General features: G+C 53.5%; 1 protein-coding gene and 1 long non-coding RNA gene across 4 annotated transcripts in view; both read left to right on the top strand.

The window, feature by feature from the left end:
• On the top strand, positions 1 to 2,926 carry LOC106723950. The gene is made up of 3 exons (XR_001359701.1): positions 1 to 28; positions 2,103 to 2,180; positions 2,490 to 2,926. It is a non-coding gene; the product is annotated as an uncharacterized LOC106723950 (long non-coding RNA).
• Positions 2,927 to 6,924: 3,998 nt separating this feature from the next.
• Positions 6,925 to 7,282, top strand: part of TNPO2 (transportin 2) — a 17,045-nt gene continuing 16,687 nt past the window's right edge. The window contains exon 1 of one of the 3 annotated variants that reach the window (XM_005881554.2): positions 6,925 to 7,181. The gene's annotated coding sequence lies outside the window, so the exon portion shown is untranslated. The remainder of the gene's footprint in view (positions 7,182 to 7,282) is intronic. The other 2 variants (XM_014529453.1, XM_005881552.2) reach the window with 2 other exon arrangements.

Raw genomic sequence — 7,282 nt, 5'->3', positions numbered from 1 at the left:
GGGCGGCCCGGGCCCCACGCTCAGCTTCGTAAGGAGCCGCGGGGGTGGGGGAGGGCGCCAGGGCCTCCCTTGGCAGCGGGAATCGGGCCCGAGAAAGGGAATCGGGAGCCGGGGCCCCCCTCCGGCCCGAGGAGGGCTACATCCAGGTCTCTCGCCGAAGATGCGGAACCTGGGTTCCCCACGAGAGAGGTTTGGGGGCGAGGGTAGGCTTCCCCGTAGACTGCCCGTGAGGACCGGGAGCCGGGAATGGGGAAACCAGGATGCCTGTTAGGTGCCATAACTGTGGATACTGGGACCGTCTCCCCCTTCTCGGAGGGGAGCGAATGCAAATCTGGAGTCTCAGGTGTGTGGGTTAGACACTCGGACCGCCTGCTGTGGCCTTAGGAGATTTGCTTAGCTCCCCTGAGCCTCCTTCGCCCAGTGTCCGTTTGTTGAGCCCCTTACCTGGTGCTGGGCATTGTGCTAGGCGTTGGCTGTGCCCGGGTGAACCAGACGGGCACGATCGCTGCTTTCCTGGAGCGTCTGTGATGGCCTGCCTTCATTTTTTGTATTTGGAAAAACGGACATCTCCTCTTCTGATGTGATGAGAATTCAGTGAGGCCATCCGGGAAAAGGATCACGGGGCTTGTCTGATAGAAAGGGCTAGACCAGTCGTCCTCTTTTTACTTTTTTAAATTAAAAAAAGAAAAAGATTTTTTTTTAAATTAAGAAAGGGAAGAGAGAGAGAAAGAGAGAGACAATCGCACAGTGATTTGTTGTTCCACTTATTGATGCATCCATTGGTTGGTTCTTGTACGTGCCCTGACCCAAGATCAAACCCGAAACCTTGGCGTGTTGGGTCCATGCTCTGACCGAGTGACCCAGCCGTGGTCAGTCCTTCTCATTTGGAGATGCTCCTCCTATTTAGGGAAGCCTGGAGACATTTTCGGTGTCAGAACTGGGGCAGAGGGTGCTGCTGACATCTGCGGGGAGACCAGGGACAGGGATGTTGCTCAACATTGTTCAAATGCACAGGGCAGCCCTCCTCGAACCCCCACTCCAAATTCCCCAGCAAGGAGTGATCCAGCTCCACAAGTCGTTAGTGCGAGATTGAGAGACTTTGGGTTAAATAAATGGCATCTATATTGATTTTCCATTCTGAGCTTGCTTTGTCTCAGGTGTTGAGATCAAGGCCCTGTGGGGTGGGAAAAAAATACCAAAATTTGAGAGAATAACAGACTGGGGGTCAAGTTTCTTCATCCACCAAAAATGGGTGTGAGACTACTAGTCCCAGCTATGCAGGTCCCTGAATGCCTGGTTGATGGGTGGAGAGGTAGGAGGATGCCTTTCAGGCTTGTTGCTGCCTGTGGGGCATGGGAAGCCTCAGTCAGTGGGAGCAGATGGAGGACCAGGACAAGAGTCCGGAGTGAGGCTTCTGTTTGAGGAAGGGAAATGCCAGGAGCTGAGTGGGAGTAGTAGTCCCTGCCTTTTCATTTATTCATTGAGGGGCTGTTTCGGGAGCACCCTCCAAGAGGCCAGGCCAGATTAGGTTCAGGGACACAGTGTGGCTTGGTGGTTAAGGATGCTGCTCGGTGGCTTGGGCCCACTCGACCCTAATTCAGTCCCGTTGTTTGCTGCCAACATGACCGAGGGTACCGGCCTCTCCTTCTCAAAAATGTTTCCTCATGTATGAAATTGGTATGGTTGTAACTATGAAAGTGAAAGGAGGTGGTATATGCAAAGCACTGGGCACGGGGCTTGGCATACAGTAAGTGCTTAATAAAAGGAGCTGTTGTTGCCTGCGTGGTCACTGCTAGGGGAGGGTGAGGCTTCAGCATGGAGAGTGAGGAACGGAGCCTGTCCCCACTGGCGTGGGGGTTCTTCTCGCTCCCTGGGAGGGCATCCTGGGGGCCCAAGACTGCCTGGGTATCATGGGCCCAGGGCAGGCGCTAAGAGTCGCGTGTGCTCCTCTCTGATTGCTGCGCAGGTTGGCCGGCTGGCGGAGCTGGGCGCGGCGTCAGGACGGGCCACCGGGCCGGGCTAGGAAGGTGTAGTGGGCCTCAGCGCCGCCAAGGGCGGGCCCGACTCCTGTAACCGTTGCAGTCTTCTGTCCCTTCACCCAGGTGGGCAAGCGCAGAGGCGGAAACAAACTAGCCCTCAAGACGGGAATAGTAGCCAAGAAGCAGAAGACGGAGGATGAGGTGAGCAGGCCAGGTTTGGGGGCTACCCGTGCGGCCTTTCCTTAACAGCCTCAGCACCTGGCTAACCAGCCCTGTCCCTCCCTGTCTAGCATCTGGACCTTGGATGTGGGGGTACTGGGTGAGGGAGGAGGGCTTTCAACAAGGTCCCCAGATAACTTGACTCTGAATATCTTTACCTCAAATCCAGGACCTCTGGGTGGTGGTGCTGGGGGTGGGTCAGCTGTCTCAGGACAGTCCTGACCCCAGTTCCTGGCCTCCCTGGTATCCCCTTCCCAACCTCCTGTGTGCCCCTGCCCCCCCTCCCCACAGGTATTAACAAGTAAAGGTGATGCATGGGCCAAGTACATGGCAGAAGTGAAAAAGTACAAAGCCCACCAGTGCGGTGATGATGATAAAACTCGGCCCCTGGTGAAATGACCCCCTTCCCCCGTCTGCCCACGGCCTGGGACTCTCTGCGATGTACATAACTATTTAATGCGGCAGCGGCGGCGGCGGCAGCCCTTCCCCCCAAGGACTTAAACACAGAAGGAAACCAAGATGCTTCCCGCAGCCGCGGACGATCCTCCAGGACTCTTTTTTACCTTGAGCACTTGCCTCCTGAGACTTCATAGAACAGTGGTTTACTGTCCCCTCTCTTCCCACCTCCTCGCTCTCTCTGGCTCTTTCTGTCTTCCTTGTCTCGCCCTCCCTTCCTCCTTCCCTTAGCCATCACTTCTGGGAAGTAAAGAACTTGACTTAGTGCCGGAGCTGTGTGCTTGGTTTGCCTTCTTTGCTCCTTCCAACCTAAAGCCTCCCCTGCTACACTTTCCAAAGTCTGGATCTGGCCTGGCGAGGGGGGTTTTGGGGTCTGGGGAGGATGGGGGTATGGCCCCGTCAGTAGGCCTGGACTCTTCCCTAGGACCCTTTTCCCCCCACCCCTGACTGTACCCCCCACTGTTGCTCCTGATGTTCAGGTTCTCTTCACAGTCCCATTTGGCTGGCCCAAAGCTGTTATTCAACAGACACTGAGTACCTATTCTGTGCCTGGGCTGGGGCCACAGCTATGAACAGAACTGATCATGCTTGCTCCCTGCCCTTGTGGAAGGAAACAAACAAAAAGGGGAAGCCATTTTGGGAGGTGCCTGTGAAGAAGTACAGGGTAGAGGCTGGGGAAGGGTGTCTATTTTCATTGACATATGATCAGGGACCTGAGTGAGGTGAGGAAATGAGTTCTAGGTGGAGGGAACAGCCAGTGTAAAGACAGGCCAGAGAGTGCCTGGCTCTTAGGGGGAGCTTTGAGGAGGCCCATATGACAAGCCAGGTGAGTGAGAAGTGTGAGTGGATTACATATAGAGCCTTGTGTGTTAGGGTGGAAACTTGGGACTTTATTCTTAGTGAGAAGAAGCCTTTGGGGGTTTTGAGCTAAGGAGCAACACACTGTTTTATATTAACAGGAGAGGCTGGGGTTGACCCCGCCGGCTGTATATATGATCAGAAAAGGAATACATAGGAGAAGGAGCACATGGGCTTGTTTGTCCCATCTTGCAGGCATGACTATTGACATGTTAGGGGACAGGGTGTCCTAAAGGAAGTCTTATTACCCTAGTGCCCCTCTAATGCCCTCCTGGCCCCTTTGTTAATCCTGGTGGAGCTGGAATGTTATGATGCCCTTGCCTTCCAACCTCTTCTCAAACATAGACCTGGGATCCCCAACATGGCCCAAATGCTGAGCAGCTCAGCACTCCAGTCTATCCCATGGCCAGGTTCCTGTGCCCCTTCCATCAGGGGAAGAGCAGGGCTTGGAGGATCATGGTGGTCACTGGGACCTGTGGAGGCAGAAGGAGGAAGGGCAGATAGCTGTGGTCCTTCCTGGGAGAGGGCAGCCTGTTGCCGGGTTCCAGCCTGTGGGAGTTGGTTGGGGTGGAGCACTAGAACAGACAAAACTCCCTGTCCTAGTGGAGCTAACATTCTAGTTGGGGAAAACAGACAAGAAACAAACATAGGACACATCAGATGGTTATACATTTGGGGTGGGGTATGAAAGGGGGACTGATATAGGAGTGGAAGAGATGGCAATTTTAAGTAGGTCATGGATGGCCTGCCTCCCTGAGAAGGTGGCATTTGTCCCAAGTTCTGAAGAAGGTGGGATTGGCAGTGAAGAGTCTTTGGAAGTATTCTAGGTGGAAAGAACTGCAGGTACAAAAACCTCAAGCTGAAACCATCCCTGACTTGAGGAAGCAAGCAGACTTTGGAACGGGACATACCCTCTCTCATTTCCTGCTAATACACAATAAAGTTGTCTGGTTTTTTTATTTTGTTTATAATCCTCACCCAAGGATATTTTCCCATTGACTTTTAGAGAGTGGGAGGGGGAGAAACAAACATCTGTGTGAGAGAGGGACATCAACTGATTGTTTCCTGCAGATACCTGATCAGGGCCTGGGCTGGGGAGGAGCTTGCAACTGAGGTACATTCCCTTGACCGAAATCGAACCCGGACCCTTCAGTCCACAGGCCAATGCTCTATCCCCTGGCTATAACCCCTGAGCCAAACCGGCTAGGGCTGGTTTATTTTTTTACATTGACCCAAAGTGCTTTCCTTCCTACTTTGGGGATGCTGAGCTGACCCAAGTGTGACTAGTGGGGAGAGGGGACATAGCCCATGGAGCCACTTCTACTTCCTACTCCCTGGAAGCCATCAGCAATGGCTGGATCTTTAAAAAGAAACACGTGGGAGAAGTAGGTCGCCCCTGCAGAAGCTCAGCTTCTATTCTGAAGTGTCAAGCGGCAGGAGGAGCTGATGGAGTCCTGGCACCTCCCTTCATGGTGCTTTTGACCTAGGGAAAGTCTGAAGGGGGAGGAAAAGAAAATTTCAGGTTTTGGTGAGTCAAATAGTTTGGCTTCAAACTATTGATGTCTGTTAGCAGTTTGATCTTGGGTAAGTCACTTAGTCTTTCTGTGTTTCAGGTTCTTCATCTATAAAATAGGTGTAAAATGCAGAACCATCTCTAGAGTCAGGTTCTAATGTTCATATAGTCAGTGGTAACCCTGACATTTCGAACAGCTGTCATTGCTTTCCTGGGTGAAGCAACTGGCTTGTGTTTGGTGGTCATGTTTGAGAAATGCTGACCATTAAATGCTGGTTCAGTGTGATGAGATGCACAGGCAGAGAGGCTATTGTAAAGTGATAGGCATTTGTCTGCCATCTCAGATTCACAGTTGGGCATCAGCTCCTTGAGTGTCTTTTTGCCCTAGAGCTTCTAGATGAAGTAAGTTTGCCATGCACATGGCTGTTGTGAGAATTACATTTAGAAACTGCCTTACAGGCGGTAGTAGGTGCTTAAGAAATGGGGTGAGGAGTCCCAATTCAGTACTCAAATCCACCAGCTGGGGAGAGGAAACTTACCAGTACTGTGGGCCATACAGGTAGCAGGGGCCACTTTATTCTGCCCCGATCCCCTCTCTCCCGAGGCTTGTGCAGAGTCGCTGGAAACTTTACGAGTTAAAAGGGAGGTGAACCCTAACAAATTCTCTCCTGCATCTCTAACTCGCTCCCCACCTGACCCTTATCTGGGGCAATCCCCAACCCTGAGCAAAAAATTCCCACCGTTCATACACTTTCCGGAAACCTATATACATTGTGCCAGCCCTTCGACCTCACTCTTCTGTTTAACGCCCACCTCCAGGGCTCTACAAATCCCCAGGCTCCGAGTCTCAGCTAGAGCCATAGCCCCGGGTGCCAGGAGGGAATTGTAGTCCAGATAAGTGCCGGCGAGGGAAGGCCACTGCGCATGCGTAGGCAGTGGCTTCGCGCACGTGTCTCTCCAGTCAGATGTCTGTCCAGTTCAGCCCGCTATGGTGGGCATCCAGGCTGCTTCTTTGGGGAACCCGACTGTCGGGTGGAGCCCGGCGCCAGCCGACCTTTCCCAAGCCGGTGCTCGGCAAGAGGGGTCTTAAGCACCTGTTTCTCATGAATGAACGGAACCAAGACTGACTTTGTCAACGGAAAGTGAGCTGAGAAACCGATCCCCTTCCTCCAGGCTGGGGCAAAAATTGACCTTGTGCCTCTCCGGAGGCCAAGAAGTCTCTCAGGGCAGGGCTGGGTTGTCCTCAGAGCACTGAGTCTCCAGCTCTTTCCTGCTCGTAAGAGGAAGAGGGCCCCACTTTGTCCTACGGCGGCGCAAAGATCACAAAAATGCCTTCTTTATGACCCTGCTCTCGCCTAAATTTCCTGGGCCGTTCCACTCCATTCAGCTTCAAGTGGGGAAAGGGATTGGGCGTTTTGCTCCAGTGTTTATTTTATTAGTTCATTTCACTAAAAATTTTACATCCTTGTTTTTTTCATATCCCTGTAAAAATTGTTAAACTGGAATTTAATCTGGGAAGTACATAACGTAAAATGTAGCAGAGGCTTCGGTAGGATGAGCCTGTCTCCGGCACTCCCTTTGTCTGGCTTTTTTTTTTTTGGTCTCTGGGGTATAAAGTCCACCCGCGGCTGTTCCCTCTACTCTCAACTTGAGCACACAGACTGTACTCCTACGAAGTACGCTCTGGATGGGGAGAGGGAGGCAGTTAAATTCTCAGAGGGGGTGACCGGCACCGCAGCTGGCTCTGGCGGAGCGGTTCCGGTGTCCACTGCACGGCCCAAGTAACCACGTTCCGCCAAACTTAGCTGGAGCTTCCACGTGAGAGCCGCTGAGAAAGACGAGACGATGGGAGGACCGGCCGGCCAGAGAGGCCAAGAGAGGCGCGCACTCTTTGGTCACGTGACCCAACTCGGCGGGGCCTGGGTCTCCCGGGTGCACGGCCACGTGCGACTGCTGCTGCTTCCGATTGGCTTGGTTGGGCCAATTTGAACGGCGTACGGGAGCCGCCGCGGCTCATGTGGGGCCGCGTTTGTGTATGTATGAGTGTGTGGTTCTTTTTTTTTTTTTTTTTAATTCCCTCGCTTTGGCTCCCTCCTTCCGCGCGAGTCTCACGAGAAGCCGCAGCACAAGGCGCCGCCGCTGCTGCCTCGGGCCGGGTAAGTGGGCCTCACCCGGAACCGGACCTGCTCGGCTCCACCTGGCGTTGACCCCAGTCAGGGTCTGTGCCTGTGCCGCGTGCTGCCCGGGCGGCAGGGCC

This window comes from Myotis brandtii, unplaced genomic scaffold (genome assembly GCF_000412655.1).
Source record: "Myotis brandtii unplaced genomic scaffold, ASM41265v1 scaffold680, whole genome shotgun sequence".
Lineage (NCBI taxonomy): Eukaryota > Metazoa > Chordata > Mammalia > Chiroptera > Vespertilionidae > Myotis > Myotis brandtii.
This window is presented reverse-complemented; position numbering and strand designations above follow the sequence as displayed.